The sequence below is a fragment of the Sus scrofa genome, chromosome 14 (genome assembly GCF_054392235.1).
Source record: "Sus scrofa isolate SSC_HxYL_T2T_F1_AM1 chromosome 14, Sscrofa_HxYL_maternal_Yorkshire_Landrace_v2.0, whole genome shotgun sequence".
NCBI classification, from domain to species: Eukaryota; Metazoa; Chordata; class Mammalia; order Artiodactyla; family Suidae; genus Sus; species Sus scrofa.
The window spans coordinates 30,271,499-30,290,786 of NC_139396.1; the positions used below are offsets into that span (position 1 = coordinate 30,271,499).

The 19,288-nt window shown below is 42.6% G+C and overlaps 1 long non-coding RNA gene across 2 annotated transcripts in view; it reads left to right on the plus strand.

Moving 5' to 3' along the window:
* Window positions 1–19,288, plus strand: part of LOC100521685 (uncharacterized) — a 65,910-nt gene that overhangs the window by 19,051 nt on the left and 27,571 nt on the right. The window contains exon 3 of one of the 2 annotated variants that reach the window (XR_014828233.1): window positions 687–5,751. The exons of the other annotated variant lie outside the window; for it this stretch is intronic. This is a non-coding gene — a long non-coding RNA (uncharacterized LOC100521685). Of the gene's footprint in view, window positions 1–686; window positions 5,752–19,288 lie in introns of those variants that run through there. 2 annotated transcript variants of the gene reach the window in all.

A 19,288-nucleotide genomic window follows, 5' to 3' on the forward strand; every position in this document is an offset into this window, starting at 1 on the left:
TCTATCATTTGTTCATCATGTGGCATTTGATCCAACTAACGCTATGGAACACTGTTATATGCCAGAGATTACCCCATAGTGTAACCTCCCTGAAGGCAGGTTCATTTTCATATTTTCTACCATCTAATCCATGGTCATTGGGTACTCAGTAATTATTTATTGGATCGAGTCGAATTGTGTCCTTTAGTCAAAGTCAAAGGTTAGACATGCTGTTTTAAGTGCTATAATACTTTCTTTTTTTCTTTTTCTTTTTTTTTTTTTTTTTTGCCACAGCATGCAGTGGCTTGATGTGGATCTCAATTCCCAGACCAGGGATTGAATCCCGGCCACAGTGGTGAAAGTATTGAATCCTAACCACTAGACCACCAGGGAACTTCCTCCTTCACTGTGTTAGAAATAGCAGAAGTCCTGAGACCAGAGTTCAAATTCTAACTCAGCCACTTTTTGGAAACCTTGGGTGAGCTACTTAACTACAAGATGCCTCAGTTTTTCCCATTGTAAAATGGGAATGATAACTCCTATCTCAGAGAGCAGTTTTTAGGATTAAAACATTAATGTCCATGTAAAACAGTCCTTGCAGTGTCTGAAACATAGCAGGCTCTTAGTAAATGGTGGTGATTATTCTTCCCCAAATTTTATCTAGGTTTCTGGGATTCTATTTTATAATTACTGCATTTACCTTGCAGTTTCCCTCTGAAATAATGCTGCTCTGGTGCACTGAAGCTCATTCAATAGGAAAATATACCTCGGAAGTTTCATCATAAGGTAACATGAAAATGCATCATGGCACAATGGAAGCTGACCTAGCCTGGAGTTAGGTGGCTGGATTGAATGCCAGATACGCCACCACCAGCAAGTTACTGTTAGCAAGTTCCTTACACTATTAGCAAGTCCTTAAGCCTCTCTGAAATTTACTTTTATTGTCTGTAACTGCTGGGATAAAAACCAACTTCCAACATTTCACTATGTACTTTCATTTAACAAATGTTTATTAAGAGTCTTTCTGAGTGGTGGTCATTTAGATTGCAGCCAAAACTGAAGTGGTTACTGTCCTTTTTGAGTTTATCCCCTAGGACTATTGAAAGGACCAAATCAAACCAGATGTCACAAGGTAAACCACCTGGCACATACTCTGTGTCTAATAAATACCTATTGGGTGTCACCTGCTGAATGGAAGGGTCTTTTAGTCAGCCTGTCTCCCATTCTCCCCCAGCCCTTCTACTCTTTGGCACTTTGATTCCAGAAGATGAACTTAACATGCTCCCCATAATGTCTCAAAAAGAACAGACAGAACAGGTTAAAGACTCCCTCGGCTTTCTTTCTATTCTAGCCTCTTCGATTTCAAGTTAAAGTTATCTCATAATTCACATGATAGGGAAATTCCATGGAAACCAGGAAAGCTGTCCAGCTTAGTTAAGTGAGGGTAGGAAACGCAGCAAACGCGGGCTGCAGGAGAAATAGGACCTGCAGAGCTGGGCCTTTGAATCTTCCCTTTCTCCTGGGCCAGTGGACTGTTGGGTGTCTTTCTGACAACAAGGAGCCTGGAGACCAGACACTGCCTGGGAGGGGTCCAGATGGAGCAGAACCCTAGAACATCAGGTTGTTTTTGTTGTGGAGGGGAGGTGGATACACTACTGGGGACAATGTCGATTCTTTAAACCGTAATGGTCATATTAGTTGATCACATTAAGTGATATTGTGTAGGCATCTGTGGTAATTTCCAATGTCCTTAGTGAATTTCAAATTCTATTCCTCCGATATTGCAGATGCAGAAGAACTCTGTGTGGAGTGCAGGCGGGATCTAGACCCCAGAGCTCCCATCCCTGTCATCACCTGAGATTCACTTGCTCTTTGAGGCTTTCCCACTAATTGCCAACTTGAAAGACTGGTGCCAACCTCATTCATTCCATATATTCCTAACAAACTTATGAGAGACTCAATAAATATTTGTCTATTCAATCAATCAAATTTCGGCTATAAAGCAGAAGATGTGAATACAAAAATCTCTGGTGATGCTGGTTTTTAGGGACCTAAGGGAATTCTGTAAATTAGTACCTCGGTGGTCAGATTCAACTGACCAAAGTCATCATCTTCATTTGACATAAAATCCTTTATCTCTGATGAGACAGGACAACCTTTCAATTGCTCTGCCAACATCAATCTTTCCGCTTTGAGTGCTTTGCAACTGAAATAAGAATTAGTGGGAGCACATTTAAATTCAGAAGAAGCAGGATTTCAAGGTTTCCTATTTTGTATCATAGAAGTAAACTCAAACCCATAGGTCCACAACTGGGGGCTTTATGTGGTAAATAAGTATTTATGCATAAATTTTTTTCTGAGGTAAAAACTAGTCTATATACAGTCATTATATCTTTCTGTAATATTTCCTTCATCACAGCTTCTTATAGCATCTCATTTCCTCCCATGAAATCTTTTTATTAGAAGCATTTTTCTAAAATGCTTTCTAAATTTGTTTAAAACCTTTAAACTTCTATGATACCATTATTCAGACTCTAGATTTATTTCTTATTTGCCTTTTTTTTTTTTTCTTTGAACATCCAATTCCAAGAGATTATCTCCAAAAAGTCGAACTCTTTCTCAAATGTTTTTCTTCAGGTCATCTTTTCATGGGTGCACCAAAGTGAAACGTCTTCTTCCCATGTAGCTTCCAAGTCTTTGCTTTTGGTGAAAAACATCTTTTAAGCCCACTTTCTTTCTTCGATTCTACAGTGGAAATTCTTGTTTCTCCCAGATCAGTATGGGCATTGAGTTCCTGAGACCCTCTTCTGATCCTCATTAGAATGAATCATACACTTCTTTTTAGGAGTCCCTCCCTTGCCTGCAACAGAATCTTCTAATAGAAAAGTCAGTTCTTGTAGAACACGAAGGTACCGGGTCAGAAGTTAGAAGACTCAACACCAATCTCCCGTCTACCATCTGTAAACTGTAAGAACTTTCACAAGTGACATAACCTCGCTGAACCTGACTTCCTTCTCTCTATATAAGAGGGATAAAGACTCATCCTTGCAGGTTGTGAAATTTAAAAAGACCACTCTGTGAGAGCACCTGATGTATTTTTGGGGAAGTAGCAGGTGATCAGAAAGTGGACTGACATTGAGCATACGCACAACCGTATTTTAGGACGTACTTTTCTCATGTCTAGACTGCTGCAATAATTTCCTAACTGACTGGGGTTCTTTTCCTCTTGAATCTGTCCTGCATTACAGTGCCAGATTAATCGTCTAATAGCATCACTTTTATTACATCACCCTCTTGGCTTAAGGACATAGGTCAGTAAAGAATAAACCTCCTCATTCTGACATTGAGAGTCCTCTGTGACCTCTGACAACACGACAACACAGAATCTTGCCTCCAGCCCAGTCAGTCCTTTCAGCACCCCTCTCTCTCCCTACCCTGCTCAGCCTTTACCCTCATCCATGGATTCCAATCCTTCCCTCACTCCCTCATCTTGTTTGTAAGCCTCTGCAACTAGTTCTATCCAAACTTGGTCTCTTTAATCTCTTATCCCCCAAGAGTCCCCACATGCACACATAATGCATACATATTTTCTGTAGCATATAGTATGTACCCTTATACATATTAAATGTATAAATAAAAACATAAGATGACATATATAGGGGTTTCCTTTTCACATATGTGGATATTTCATCACCTCCAACAAGGTCATAAGTGAACTCTTCTAATTCAGGGCTGGGTTGTAAGTAGGTGCTCAATAAATATACATTTGCAAATGTAGGAGCTCCCTGGTGGCTCAGCAGGTTAAGGATCTGGCATGGTCACTGCTATGTTTAGGGTTACTGCTGTGGCGTGGATTCAATCCCTGGCCCAGGAACTTCCTCATGCTGCCAATGCAGGTAGAGTATGCAACAAAATGTTATTTTTTAAAAATGTATTAAAATATAGTTCATTTACAATGTTGTGCCAATTTCTGCTATACAGCAAAGTGACCCAGGCATATGTATATATACATTGTTTTTCTCATATTGTCTTCCTCATGTTCTATCACAAGATTGGATATAGTTCTCTGTGCTATATAGCAGGACCTCATTGCTTATATATTCTAAATGTAATATGCTTTCTTTAATTTACTGTGCTTTTGTGAATAAGATTTCTTTTTTCAGTCAACACTCACAACACTGGTTTTGTACCCCTATAACCTACATCCCTGTCCTCTGAGTATGCCTAGCCTGAGAGAGGCAGGTAATTACATTAAATAGGGGTACGCCAGTAAGAAACCCAGAGTAGTACAGTAACAACTGTGTCTACAAGTGCCCCCATTATTGAGAACCTACTGTGTGCTACACACTAGGGTCTGTCACAGAAGCTTGAGCATGGATCCTTTCATTTCATCCTCGCATCCAGCAAACTGGGGAGCTGGATGTAGGCTTCCTTTTCTGCATGCTCAGAGCCATCAAGGGCATCCTCCAGGTGGTGGAGCCAGTAAGAGCCTGGACTGGAATGTGGTCCCAGGCCTATCTGAGCCTAACAGAATTTCACCACCATGTCCATCCATAGCTTCATCACCAGGCCCACTTCCCTTCCCCTTCAGCGGGTGTAGGAGGGTCACTCTGCCTGCTGAACACATCGTCCCCTTTCTGGACAGCTTTTTCTCATTTTCTCCTAGGGCCCTTCTCATCCTATCATCAGGGGCCTGGGACCTCCTCTTCAGGCCAGCTGCAGGCCAGATCTCCCTCTTCACCGGCCTTACCACCCACTCTTGGCCAAGAAGCGTGGGCTCTGCCCTCTGCTCATGCTCCCCAGTGATGCCACCCTCCTCACCAAGTGATTTTCTGAGCTCCCATGGCTGCCTCCTTCCTTCCCCAGTTCTCCCAACCTGGAGAGTGTCTGAAACTGCTCCTACAGTAACCCCGCCCACTGCTGGAAGAAGATTCTGGGCCAGTGCATTGCATTCTTTGGGGTACCTGGCATAGTGCTGGAACCTCTAAGTGTAGTTTCATGTAACCCTCACAATAATTCTGTGAGAGGAATATTAGCATCCCTGGTTTATGTGGAAGGGAACTGGGGCACAGAGAAATTAGGTGTCGCTAAAATTTCTCAGCAGGGCAGGGGTTTGGAAGACCAGTGCGCCTGCCCCGTCTCATAGCTTCCCTGTATTGAGCCTATGGTGGTTTTATGTAAAGCCCAACCTGCCAAGAGGCTGACATAAGTGAAGAGAAAGCTGAAACCAGCATCCTTTGCCTCTCCCTTAACCCTTTTCTGGCCTTCTCTTATCAGATCACATATATTGAGAGCCCAATGACTACCAGGCACTATTGCAGAGCACTTCGCAAATATTACCTCATTTGGTACCCCAAGCAGTTTAATGAGCATGCTTGTTAGTACTAATCCCATTTTCCAGATGAGGCAACCGAGGCATGCAGGGGCTTAGTGCTTGCCAGTGAGTAAAGGCAGAGCCATACACTTGTTCCAGTAACTGCGTTTAAAAAACAAAATCAAGGAGTTCCCGTCGTGGCTCAGTGGTTAATGAATCCCACTAGGAACCATGAGGTTGCGGGTTCGATCCCTGGCCTTGCTCAGTGCGTTAAGGATCTGGTGTTGCCGTGAGCTGTGGTATATGTTGCAGACGCAGCTTGGATCCCACGTTGCTGTGGCTCTGGCATAGGCTGGTGGCTACAGCTCTGATTCAGCCCCTAGCCTGGGAACCTCCATATGCCACGGGAGCAGCCCAAGAAATGGCAAAAAGACAAAATAAATAAATAAATAAATAAATAAATAAATAAACCAACATTCCTCTCCTAGCACCTCTGTGATCAGGGTCCCCTGAGGAGATCAGACCTGTTCTCCCTTGACACCTTGGGGCTGGATTAACTCAGCTTTCCCAGGGATGATTCCCGGCCTTCCTGTTTTGTCTCCTTCCTCCTAAATTCAATTTTCTTTCTTTTTCCTTCTCAGCCTTGAAGTCCTCCTTACTAAGTCTAGAAGATAAGACATAGATTAATCTTCATCACGTTGGAAGGGAGGGAGCATTTAAGTATTTATCTTTGTTTACAGAACAAAAGGAAGGTAAGGGTTATGCTTGCGTTGTGAATGTCCAGTCCAGCAAAATGCTTGGCATATAGTAAGTACTCAAAAATATTGTATGAATGAATGAGTAGAGGAATGAATGGATAAATGAGGTAAAATTGGAATAGAAAAAAATGGTACTGTCATAGCAAACGAAATTTGGGTAGTAACATCTGAGGGCAGCATTGAGGATTAGCTTGCATACTTTATTTTTCTCTGTCTGGAATATTTTCCCTCTAACCTGCCTGGAGAAAGGCCTCCTGCCTAGAGAAAGGTCCCTTCAAGGACCCCCTCAATTTCTAGTTGTTTTTTGCCTTTTTTTTTTTTTTAATTCTCTTTCCATTGTATATAATGTCTCCCATCCTTGACATCTCATAGAACTTAACTCTTTCCTGGCATGGACTCCCTTTCACCTCAAAGTCTAGTTATTTGTGTGGAAACAGAATTGCAGAGCAGCTAAGTAGACTCTGACTCCAGTCTGCTGCCAGGCTGCCTGAGTTGGAAGCCATCCCAGTTTGGCACTTACTTGCTGTGTGACCTTGAGGAAGTTACTTAACTTCTCTGTTTCATTTATTTCATTTGCAAAATAGGAACAATACTAGTGCCTATTTTACAAGGTTATGGTAAGGATTTAACAGTTAATATATATGGAGTTAATCTCATCCTTAAAGCAGGCCCTGCCATACCTTCAAGCCCTACCTAAGTGTTAAGCTATAATCATGGCCTTGCAGGCTGGGAAGGCAGGAACAGCATCTTCCTCAAGGTAATGTCTCCTTCGGGTCTGACCATATAGCTAGGGACCAAGGTAAAGTTCACAAAAAATTATTGACTATCTTCATTGTAGTTAGACTTTCAGCAAACACATGACCTTTGTCAGGGGGGCCTGGAACCTGACCCTAAGTCTCTTTGGTCGGTGACCTCCGAGCCCCTCTTCTAGAAGGTGAGCTCCCTGCTTCTCCCAGGGGTACACCAAACAGCTCCTTACCAGCCAAACCTCACCCAGTCAGGGAGAGAGTGGGGCCAGGCATGCTCCCGCCTACTCCTTGCACATCTTTGCAGTGACCCCTGTGGTCACTCCACTATACTGTCTGTACCCTTGCCTCCTCCTGCACCAAACGTCCTCCTGGTCCCCAGTAGGCCAAGGCCCTCTTCTCACCCCAGATATGCCCGTCCCTCTGCCAGGAATGTTCAGTGTCCTCCTTTCCCACCTATTCCATATCTGTGACAGCAGATGTGGTCATAGGGTGCTAACAACACAGATTCACATGTAGCCTCTTTTACAGGTTACTGTGTCTTGTCAGTGATTCCACATCAATAAATGTAGAGAATTTCATTCTTTTCAGTGGTTACATACCATTCCATTGTATACATATATTGGCATTTATCTACCTAATCCCCTACCGAGAAATGGAAAATTGTTTTCAGCCGTTTTTCATTTAAGATAGAAAGGACATTTCAAGAATAGCACCTAAACATCTGACACTTTGCTGTGAACAGGTCTCTTAGGTGTTTCTGGCTAAGACAGCAAGTATGCTGAGAGTGCAGAGTGCCCAGGTGGAACCAGTCCTGAGTGGGTGGGAGGTACTGCTCTGGCCTCTCCTCCTTCAGGAGACAGGTTATCAAACAACAGGAGATCTCATTATCCTCTGGCCCCTGGTGGTCTCTAGCTCTGCCTACCCAGCCCAAAGTTCCTGGAGAGATTAAAATGAGCTTGAAGTACACAGGGGGAAATAGGGGAAGCATTTCCCCTTGTAAATGAAGCTGGGGTTTTATTAGATCAATCAGGCCAGATCTAAGAAATGTAAACCTAAAACCACGACCTTTCTGCCCCACACAGACTGTAGCCCTGCAAGCTGAGTCCCTCCTGGAGCCTCTGCTGAAAGCCTGCTCCTGTTCTGATGGTGCTGTATTCTTCCAGGCGTAGCCAAAGATGGAGGCTGGCTGGAGGGAATTCAGGGCTTGCCTTTAACAGGGTTTGCAGCCTGCGTGCTGCAGTCTCTGCCTGCAGTGAGCTCTGGACACTGGGCCAATGGCGTTCCAATGCCGAGGCTGAGCCTGTGCCCAGAGGTGACACCACTTACAGCCAGCACCTGCAGGGCCACCCATGAGTCGCTCCTGCCTTGATTATGTTCTGAGCTCCTGGTGTCTACAGATTAAGACATGAGCACAGAATGGTACAAACCCTGCTTGCCTTAAACAAGGCTCCAGACGTAAAACAATTACAGGCAAAGTCGTAATGAGGAACAAGTAATTTCTAAGCTTGGATCAGAGCTTCTTTCATATACACAGCATTGTGCTTTGACAGAATTTTCAAGCTTGAGCCTTGAATACAAATGGCTTGTTTTATTGATTTTTTTTCTCACTTTTGGATGATTTTCTTCTCCTACATGGCTGTTTTGTGAGGGTTTGTTTAACCTTTTCATAGCAAAAATTTTGCTCATTTAAAGAAAGTCAAGCTTATATCAGGATTATAAGAACAGCAAGGATTTACCATATAGCACAGGGGAACTATATTCCGTATCTTATAATAAACTATAACGGAATAGAATTGAAAAAAATATATAGATATATACATACATATGTATAACGAAATCACTTTGCTGTACATCTGAAACTAACACAATATTGTAAATCAACTATACTTCAATAAAAAGGAATTTGATGTAAAAAGATTTAAAGAAAGATTATTAGACACACCTTCTAGAAACAGGTTCTTGTTCATGACGTCACTGCTGTTAGCTGTAGTTCAAGCACAACTTGCATGCATTTGGAGATTTGCCTGAATCCTCACTTGATTAGTCTTCCTTGCATTTTTTTATATAAGATTCTCCCTTTTTCAAGAGCCTGCTGTTACATAAAGATATATAGAACACAGCACCAATTAAGTGCCTTTCTCCCCTCTTTAAACTTCCCACACTTCCCAGCTCTAACAAAGATGACAACCCAATTAAGCAATTTAAAATAGCAGGGCTCTAGGATAGCCCCCTGTAGGCTGCTATATATGACTTTACTGCATATTACACCCTGAGAGATAAGCTCAAAAAAGGAAACAATTATTATGTCCCTGTTCCTGCTGGCGCATCTTTTAACTTGTGTAGCAATCATCACAGAAGAGCTGAATGTTCCAGGCCACTGTAGGATGTTCTCCCATTCAGTCCCCTCCCGCTTAGTCCTTTATTATGGAAGCAAAAGTTAGGAAGAAAGGGAAAAGGTGAGGCTTCCACAATTTTTCCTTCATTGGAACATTTGTCTTCAGAGAAAGAGTACAAGTTAGAGTATCCTTAGAATAAGAAGCAAAAAATGAGGGGGCTTAATATGTTTTCACATATGTTCAATACTTGAACAAATACCTCCAGTTCAACCTAGATGTACTGTGTGGAGGCTCCTGCCCCCTTATGGTCAGACAGCACCATGGCAAAGCCCAAAGCAGGAGGCTTGCTCTTCTTACAAACCTGGTGGACTTCTCTCCTGGACCACAACTATTCAAACATTAATGTCTTCCACTGAGTTCACATATCAAGGAGATATAAGAGTACAGTATGATTCAGCATGTTTTTCCAAGTCTGTGGAGGAAAAATTATTGCTTCCTTCTGTACTTTGTAATAAAAGAAAGAGAGTGCCCAGCTCATCAGGAAAACTAGATCAGAGGTTTTTTTTTGGTTTTGCCACTAACCAAATGTTGAGAAGCTTAATTGCTCTCAGTTTATGAACTTAGAGATATTAAACAAATCAAGAAAATGCCTGTTCTGCTTCTAACCTGGGTTGAAAAGAAAATATAGGTGGATTCATGCTGGCTCCTGTGTATTAGAACATCACCTATTACACCTTGAGAGAAATGTGCAAAAAAGGAAGCAAAGATACTGAGATCTTGGTGGGTACAATGATATATAGAAACACTAGTTGAATAGTTTACCAAAGGCATGGTCGATTTTAACTTGGAGACAATTTAGACCACCAATGCATCTGATTATCTACAACTTCACAGGGTCAACAGTGATTGCTATAACACATATCATTAAACTGTATTCATACTAAATATAATTAAATTATGGTAGTAAAACTAACAGATACCAAAAGACAAAATTCTTCTGTTGATTGTCTGTTGTCTTTAAAGTTGCTTTGTTTGTTGATAGTGACTCCTGAATCAGGAATATGGGCTGGTGCAGTAACTTTCTTTTCTATCCCATCTCTCTCAAATCATCATCGATGTGTGGTGTGGCTGTAGACTGGGAGGTAAGAAAGAGACTTACATCTGAGGGCCTTCTAGATGCTGGATACTAAGTGGGTGTTTTCAGATATGTCTTTTCCTTTTGTACCCCAAAACCCTGATAAAAGAGGGGCTATTTTTGTTTTTACAAAGAGCAAATGGAAACTCAAAGCAGTTAAGTGATCTGATCAATTAACCAAGTGGGATTTGAACTGCAATCTAGGTGGTCCATGGGGAAAGATGTAATTATGGGATTTTAGCTGTTGTATAGTGGTCAGGCTCAACATGTAGTATCATTCCATATGAGAGGTTTAAAAGCAGCTGGCACACTAAAGCTCAAACAGTGCAACTCACTTCTCCAAGGTGATATACATACATATATATATATATATATATATGATATACATAAATATATATGAATAAGAATGCCACATGCTGATCAGATGTACTTAGTTAAGCTGGAGGAAGGAAGTGTGGACCACAGTTTGGCTAATATCTCCCTCTAAATGTGGGTGGAGTTGACCCCAGCTCTGACTTTGTGGTGTTAAACTCTACAGATGTGAGTTAGAAGGGGACTTGGACTCCACCAGCCCTGGAGACAGAGTGACACCCAGGGTTGTCACAGCAGGGAGGAACACTTCATTTGAATATCTTGAGACATCTCGGGGGATTAAGTGTGGTTGCTGATCAGCAGCCAGAAGAGCCAGCTACTCCCTCTCCCCCCATCCTTCAGATATCCTGGTCCCAAACACTGCTTACTTTGTCCTGATAAAAATAGACTTCCCTGCCCAGGGGAAGGAGCGCAAACCTGAGCTAAAGATGCAGAACTACCCAGGAAGGGAGACTTAAATGCAGCACCTGGCATTCGTCTCAGCCTCTATCTGGGGAGATGGGAGTGACTTCTGCCTCCACAGTCCCTTGAACTTCATTTTAAAATGCAGCTCAGGTAAATGACAATTGAAATCTATTTGTCACTGGACAAGATGACGCTGTTGTAGGGCATGAACCAGGTTATCTGGAAGATGTAATGGATAAGGAAATGCATATACCTGCTGACAGGAGGAAGGCTGCTACCTATTCTGCAGTGATTAGGGACAGCTAGAGCTTTTTCTTTTTCCTGAGCATGGAGAAGATGGGGGCAGAAGTGGGCGGCCAGCCTTCAAACTCAGAAATCCTTGGCCATTGCAACAATCATTTTCCCATTCTTTCCAGTTTCCTCCCTGCAGAGGGGAGCGAGTGGTCCCTAGTCTCAGCTGCTACCTCTGAATAATTATTCCATCTCCCTCAGCCAGGTAGGCCACTGCTCAGGCTGCCCCTAAAATGGCAATGCATCCTTCACTGCAGCTTTGCATTCAAGCCCCAAAGGGGTTAGGATTGAATCAGCTGCATTCAGGTTCAAAAGGAGGAAGAGGAAGGCAGCATTCCCTCTTAGATATTGCTGTTTCTGGAAGGAAGTTTTGCTGTGTTTGGGTCTCAGCCTGGTAGACCGAGGGAAACTGACTTTAATACTTTTAGGTTCTTGGGAGTTCTTGTCACTCAGTGGAAACAAATCTGACTAGTATCCATGAGGAGGCAGGTTCAATCCCTGCCCTCACTCAGTGGGAGAGGGATCCGGCGTTGCCCTGAGCTGTGGTGTAGGTCACAGACACGGCTCGGATCTGGTGTTGCTGTGGCTGTGGTGTAGACCAGTGGCTATAGCTCCAATTCGACCCGGGAACTTCTATATGCCATGAGTACGGCCCTAAAAAGCAAAAAAAAAAAAAAACAAAAAAAAAAACAACATTTTAGGTTCTGGATTCAATAGGAAGGCAAGCTGTAATAGGAAAATGTTCTGCAAAAGACCAGCCTACCCAAACCCATACTAAAATGGATGCTTAAGTCATGATTCAGTTCTAACCTTTGTTTTTTTCTCTCTCTTTTTTGAGTCGGGGGTAGGAGAAGTCTGGTGAATCCTATGAGCCCCATCTCATCATAATGCTCTCAATCCCATAAAATAATAGGAGGCCAGTTATATTGAAAATCAGTTCTATGATTCTTTGGTTTAGAATATATTTGTCATCTAATTAGTTCAAAAATACAATCTGGGAGTTCTCATCTTGGCTCAATGGAAACAAATCTGACTAAGAAACATGAGGTTGCAGGTTTGATCCCTGGCCTTGCTCAGTGAGTTAAGGATCCGGCGTTGCCATGAGCTGTGGTGTAGGCCACAGACGAGGCTCAGATCTGGCATTGCTGTGGCTGTGGTATAAGCCAGTGGCTACAGCTCCAATTTGACCCCTAGCCTGGGAAACTCCACATGCTGCGGGTGCTGCCCTAAAAAAAAAAAAAAAAAACATTCTTTCTCCCCAGCCAGATTATAAGTCATTTTAGGTCAATAACTACCCTTTTAATTTTTCCTAAAACTCCTCTTTCTGAATCCTTCCACAAGTCTCCCCCAAGTGTGTAGTAGAGCGCTAAGCACAGTTTTGGGGTTTGTTAAAGGTATGTTTCTCTTTCAAGAGTTATAAACTCATAGGTAAAAAAATGTAACAAAATACATTATTTCATTACTCACAACTTGTCCTTTCCATTAGGGGAAAAGTAAAAAATCCACACCTTCAATTAATTCAGCAAATGTGAATAAATACATCAAATGCTTTTATCATTGAGATATCTGCACTAAGTCAAGGAGGTTACTCCTGGTTACACATTAGGATTCTTTTTTTTTTTTTTTTTTTTTGTCTTTTTAGGGCCGCACCTGCAGCATATGGAGCTTCCCAGGCTAGGGGTCAAATTGGAGCTGTGGCCACCAGCCTACGCCACGGCCACAGCAATGTCAGATCCAAACCATGTCTGCGACCTACACCACAGCTCACAGCAATGCTGGATCTTTAACCCACTACGCAAGGGCAGGGATCAAACCCGCATCCTCATGGATACTGGTTGGATTCATTAACCATTGAGCCACAACAGGAACTCCATTTTAGGATTCTTTAGGCAGTCCTTTCTGAGCTCATAGACTTTGTCCTGAACCTTTCTGTTGAATGATCTAAGGTTGCTCTATGCTCAAACTTGGAAGAAGTCGCATGTTGAAAGGGTGAGGTGCTCATTTGGGTTCCTCTACTTACCCCTCACCCTAGCAGATGGCACAGTAAGGGGTTCACTGACAAGCTCATAGATACTAATTGATTTTTCGAAGGTATTCAGCAATTTTCTGATTTGGGCAGGCCAATTGTGAGAGTATCTTCTGCTGAGGGGTTCACCTGATGGAAAACTGCAATTATTTGGTAAGTTAGAAAGCATTCAAATTATATATTGGGAGTTGCCATCATGGCTCAGTGGAAATTAATCTGACTAGTATCCATGATGATGCAGCTTCAATCCCTAGCCTTACTCAGTGGGTTAAGGATCCGGCATTTCAGTGAGCTATGGTATAGGTCGCAGACATGGCTCAGATCTGGCATTGCTGTGGCTGTGGCATAGGCTGACAGCTACATCTCTGATTCAACCCCTAGCCTGGGAACTTCCATATGCCACAGGGGCAGCCCTAAAAAAGAAAAAAAAAATGACCAAATTATATATAGAACTTGGTAAAAGCTAAGACATGTAGAGTAGTTCCTATGTGTCAAGCTTTCTTCAAGACACTTTACATTGTCCTCTGTAATCCCCATTTCAAGCCTTTGAATTATTACTATTATCTCCATTTTCCAGAAGAAAAAGTGAGACTCAGAGGCCAGATTGGTGTTTCCATGGGGGACAAAAAAGTAACTCTCTCTCTATTCTTCAAAGTATCTTGGCTGAAACCCTTATAATTAAATACAGATTAATAAGAAAAAAAAAAGTTTATTAACATGTATACCTCAGGTATACAGGGGGAAATGAATAACTCATACAGGTGGCTTAGAACTCTAGCTTATATACCACCTTCAACTAAAGACAAAAGAATAAAGGGGTGTGTGTGTGTGTGTGTGTGTGTGTGTGTGTGTGTGTGTGTGTGTGTGTTTGTATGTGTGTGTGTGTGTGTGTTGGGGGCAGTTAGCAGAAAAAGATGGCAAACAAAAGGAAGATTTGCTGTGCTGTTTTAAATCTAACATCTCCATTGTAAGATTCTCTTGGGATCTAGCCATCCTTCTCTTTTTGGTACAGAGAGGGAAATGCCCTTACAAATGGAGATTCCCTTTATAAATGTAAATTTCCCTTACAAAAAGGTAACTTTTGTTCTGTTTTCAGAGCTTCTCCTACGTCTGCTATTTCTTCTGCTATTTCTCGGAATACTCAGCTCCAAATAATCCTTATGCCAAAGAAGCATATTTTGGGGTGGCATAGTCTGTTACCCTTCATTCCAAACCCAAGTCTGCCTAATTCCATAGCCCACACATTTCCCTTGTGTCCTGCAGACAACAAGGAGACACATGTGCCAGAGTAAGGGCAAAGGGCCTAAGTGAGAGACTTACTGACACCTCTGTACCCAGCACAGAGCTCCCTTGTACATAATAAGTGCGCAATTAATATGTATCCATTAATTTGGTCTGATTTATTTCCCTTCTGTATTTAAGGGTATAAAACTGAAAGGATAGCTTGAGTTCCATTGACAGGATTGAGAAAGGCTTTTGGAATACCCAACTGAGCTTCAGGTCTTTTTTTTTTTTTTTTTTTTGTCTTTTGTCTTTTGTCTTTTGTCTTTTTAGGGCTGCACCTGCAGCATATGGAGCTTCCCAGGCTAGGGGTTCAATCAGAGCTGTAGCTGCTGGCCTACACCACAGCCACAGTGACACCATATCCAAGCTGCATCTCTGTCCTACACCATAGCTCACAGCAATGCAGGATCCCTAACCCACTGAGCAAAGCCAGGGATTGAACCTTCATCCTCACGGATACTAGTCAGATTCGTTTCCACTGAGCCACGACAGGAACTCCTGAGCTTCAGATTTTATTTTGAAGTTTATAAGAAGCCATTAGCAGTGTTAAAAAAGAGACAGTAGATCCAAAATTGAATAACTTGACTAAGTGACTAAACCCACGTCACCAAACCAAAACTTAATCCCTTACCTAATAGCAGTTTCAGTCTCCCCAGGAACGTGGTCTTAACCAGTCAGTTTTGAATGTTCTGGTCAGCACTAAAGAGGTCATTTGTCCCAAAGGAAGGTGAGGTGATCCGCTCTCTGCCTGTAAAATCCTTCCATTTTGTTCAGTTCCTAGGAGCTCCTATCCGCTTGATAGAGGAGATGCTGCAATCGTTTTAAAAAGCCAACTAGATCATTAAAATTTACATGATTGACTTTTTGTCATTTAACAACAGTCATTTATAGGGAGCGACATTATTTAAAGGTTAATATGGGAGCTGAATAGATGGAGCAAGAAAGATGATATTAGACACAGAGGCAACCGTTTAGGACAAGAATTTGGTTTCCAGAGGTTCTGTGAACCTCCTGATAATATACTCAAAATTTTCTATGTATAGGCATAAGTACATCTTTCTTGGGAAAAAAAGAGGCTTATAAATTCCAATGAAACCTCAAAGGAGTGCACACGATAAAGTTAAAGAGCCATAAAATAAAAGCTGAGACTGGGTGGACAGTAGCAGAAATACAGAGAAAGGGATCAATACAAATGTTCTGGGGGTAAATTAACAAGACTTGGTGACTGTTTACAAACTGTAAAGAAAAGGAATGAGGAGTTCCCATCATGGCTCAGTGGAAACGAATCTGACTAGCATCCAGGAGGACGGAGGTTCAATTCCTGGCCTCACTTAGTGGGTTAAGGATTCGGCATTGCCGTGAACTGTGGTGTAGATCTAAGACACGGCTCGGATCTGGCATTGCTGTGGCTACAACTCCAATTCAACCCCTAGCCTGGGACCCTCCATAAGCTGCGGGAGCGGCCCTACAAGGATGAAAAAAAAAAAAAAAAAAGAAAGAAAGAAAGAAAAGGAAAAATAAAATATTTATCAACAATAATAAAAAGATTTAAAATTTGAGGAGTTCCCGTCATGGTGCAGTGGTTAACGAATCTGACTAGGAACCATGAGGTGGTGGGTTCGATCCCTGGCCTTGCTCAGTGGGTTAAGGATCCGGCGTTGCTGTGAGCTGTGTTGTAGGTTGCAGATGCAGCTCGAATCCCGAGTTGCTATGGCTCTGGCATAGGCCGGTGGCTATAGCTCCGATTCAACCCCTAGCCTGGGAACCTCCATGTGCCACAGGTTCAGCCCTAAAAAAGGAAAAAAAAAAAAAAAAAAAAAAAAGTACTGATCAGTAAGCAAATGCATTTGTGAGCAAGAACACTACTTAATTTCAGAGGGATGGGGACACATTAGAATCTATATCAGATTTGGGGTTTGTCTTAAGATGGGTCTTTCAGTGCTGGGTCTTGTTAGGTTGAAGTAAAAATCTTGATGCAATAGTTTAGGACTGGAGGACACTGAAAGGTGAGAGTCTTCAGGTGAGGGTTTTGAAGAGACTTGTAGAATTGATGCTGATTTGATGTTATCTGTTGAAAAATGCAACAGTCTGCTGTTTGCTTAAATGGGTTTTTCACAAGTGTCCTACAATGAATATAAAAGTCTTTGCAACTTTCTTCTTGTGCGGCAAAAGTTTCCGAATAATAAAGCACATTAATGAAGACAGGAGAAAAGTAAGGTTATGTTAGCTGATAATACAGTCATGTTCACATAGACAAATTGTGTGATATAGATGGTTTCAAGTCTCAGCAGTAAGACTTTCCAGCAAATCTAGTCTGTAGGAAGTTGTTAGTGATCTTTGAAGCTATAGGGATTTGAATTGCTCCAGAATTCACTCAAATTCCTTACCTTCCTTCACAGTTCGCCATTCTCCTAGGTCCACCCCAGTCCAATCCAGTCCTATAGCCACTAGTCCAATCCAGTCCTATAGCCACTAGTGTGCTCTATACTCTAAGCTAAATCCAGGGCAGAATGGTGCCACCAGACTGTTTGCAACTATTCAGTCATTGAGGTCCTAATTTGCATACTGTTTGAACACATTCGCAGTGCTAACTTCAAAACACCCCATTTGTGAATCAAAAGAACAAAATTTTTTGCAGTCTGCTGCAATTCTTCTGAAACCAAACATTCAGCATAAAAAAAGTAGAAGAGAGGATTTTAAACCACCACAGAGAGTAAGGGAGAGGAAGAGGAACCCTGTGCCTACCATATTTGGAATACTTACAAGGCTCTAAAGAATAGGGCAAAGGAGAAAGCTGGCCAGTCCCCTTTCCCACCTACCCTTGGCTTTTCATGCTCTCTCCATCTGCCTGCTTTTGGCTACTGTGGCAGGGGGTAGCCTTCACCCAGGCAATTGCCTGAAGGTAGAACCAGAGGGGCAAAGAACTCACTCCCTGAAACCATGAATCTCAGGAATCTTTATTCATCTCCATCATTATCCTATATCTGCAATGCCTCCAAGATAAAACACAGAATGTACCTACCATGAAGTTAAGCAAATATATCACACCATCTGTGATAATTACAAGAATGTTTTTTTCTCAGAGGAATTTTTTTCTTTTAGAGACTTTTTGTCTGCAGGGCAAAAGCTCTGCCCCATTAAAGCTTATTGCATTCAAAAAGCCCTTCCTCTCTTAAGTCCTGCTGATCTTCCATGGTGGGGGACAGTGCAATAGTTCAGATATACGCTTCTCCATGAAAACTCTCAATTTCCAGGCCTTCATCTTGGAGGAGGTCTTGAAAAGCTATTAATAGATATTATTCTCTGCATCAGTTCCTGACTCAAATAAATAGCTGCGGTTGAAACAGAATTGCACCATGAGTCAGCGAAAAAAGAATGCAGAGAAGCCAGGGCCTCTGCAGGCATTTGGATGCATCTAACTCACGATCTTAGAGTGACATCTAGAGTTGACATGGTAAAAGCAGCTCTTCCCTGATGATGGCACCCACATTGTTAACAATCATGACTACAGTGGGGTCACGTGTGATATGCAAATGATAATCTACAACATCAGGTGCAACAAAGGTCAGATTTTCCTCCTAAATCCAAAATAATCTGATGTGATCCACCATCCATGAAGTTGTCAGAAAAAATTCTATTTCAGTCCTTATATGGGTTCCCTCTCAACCTGCTGTTGGAGAAAGCCTCAAGAGATCTCAAATAATACAGGACATTTGTGTGAAAGTACCCCCACATTTTTCAGCCCAAACAGACTGCCTCTGATCTGCTTGTCCTTCAGGATGCAGAGAGACAAGGGTTTGAACCTCACCTCTTCAGCTGAGCAAGTTACTTAATCTCCCTAAATCTCGATTTCCAGTTCCATCATGGAAGGAAAATCAAAATGGGATCAAAATTGCTAGGAGAGGAGTTCCCGTCATGGCGCAGTGGTTAACAAATCCGACTAGGAACCATGAGGTTGCGGGTTCGATCCCTGGCCTCGCTCAGTGGGTTAAAGATCCTGCATTGCTGTGAGCTGTGGTGTAGGTCACAGACCCGGCTGGGATCCCACGTTGCTCTACCGTAGGCTGGTGGCTACAGCTCCAATTAGACCCCTAGCCTGGGAACCTCCATATGCCATGGGTGTGGCCCTAGAAAAGACGAAAAGACAAAAAAACAAAAAACAAACAAAAAAAATTTCAACCTTTGGAGTTCCCGTCGTGGCGCAGTGGTTAACGAATCCGACTAGGAACCATGAGGTTGCGGGTTCGGTCCCTGCCCTTGCTCAGTGGGTTAACGATCCGGCGTTGCCGTGAGCTGTGGTGTAGGTCGCAGACGCGGCTCGGATCCCGCGTTGCTGTGGCTCTGGCGTAGGCCGGTGGCTACAGCTCCGACTGGACCCCTAGCCTGGGAACCTCCATATGCCGCGGGAGCGGCCCAAGAAATAGCAACAACAACAACAACAACAAAAGACAAAAGACAAAAAGACAAAAAAAAAAAAAAAAAAAAAAAAAAAATTGCTAGGAGAGCTCTCTGAAACAGAGCCAGGAGGCCAAGGAGGGAGGTGACTTGGGCGCTTCTCAGCCTGGGCGGACTCTGATTTTTGGACCACTTATTGTCCGCAGGAAGGCTTCCAGAACATCTGTCAGAAACAACTCATGAG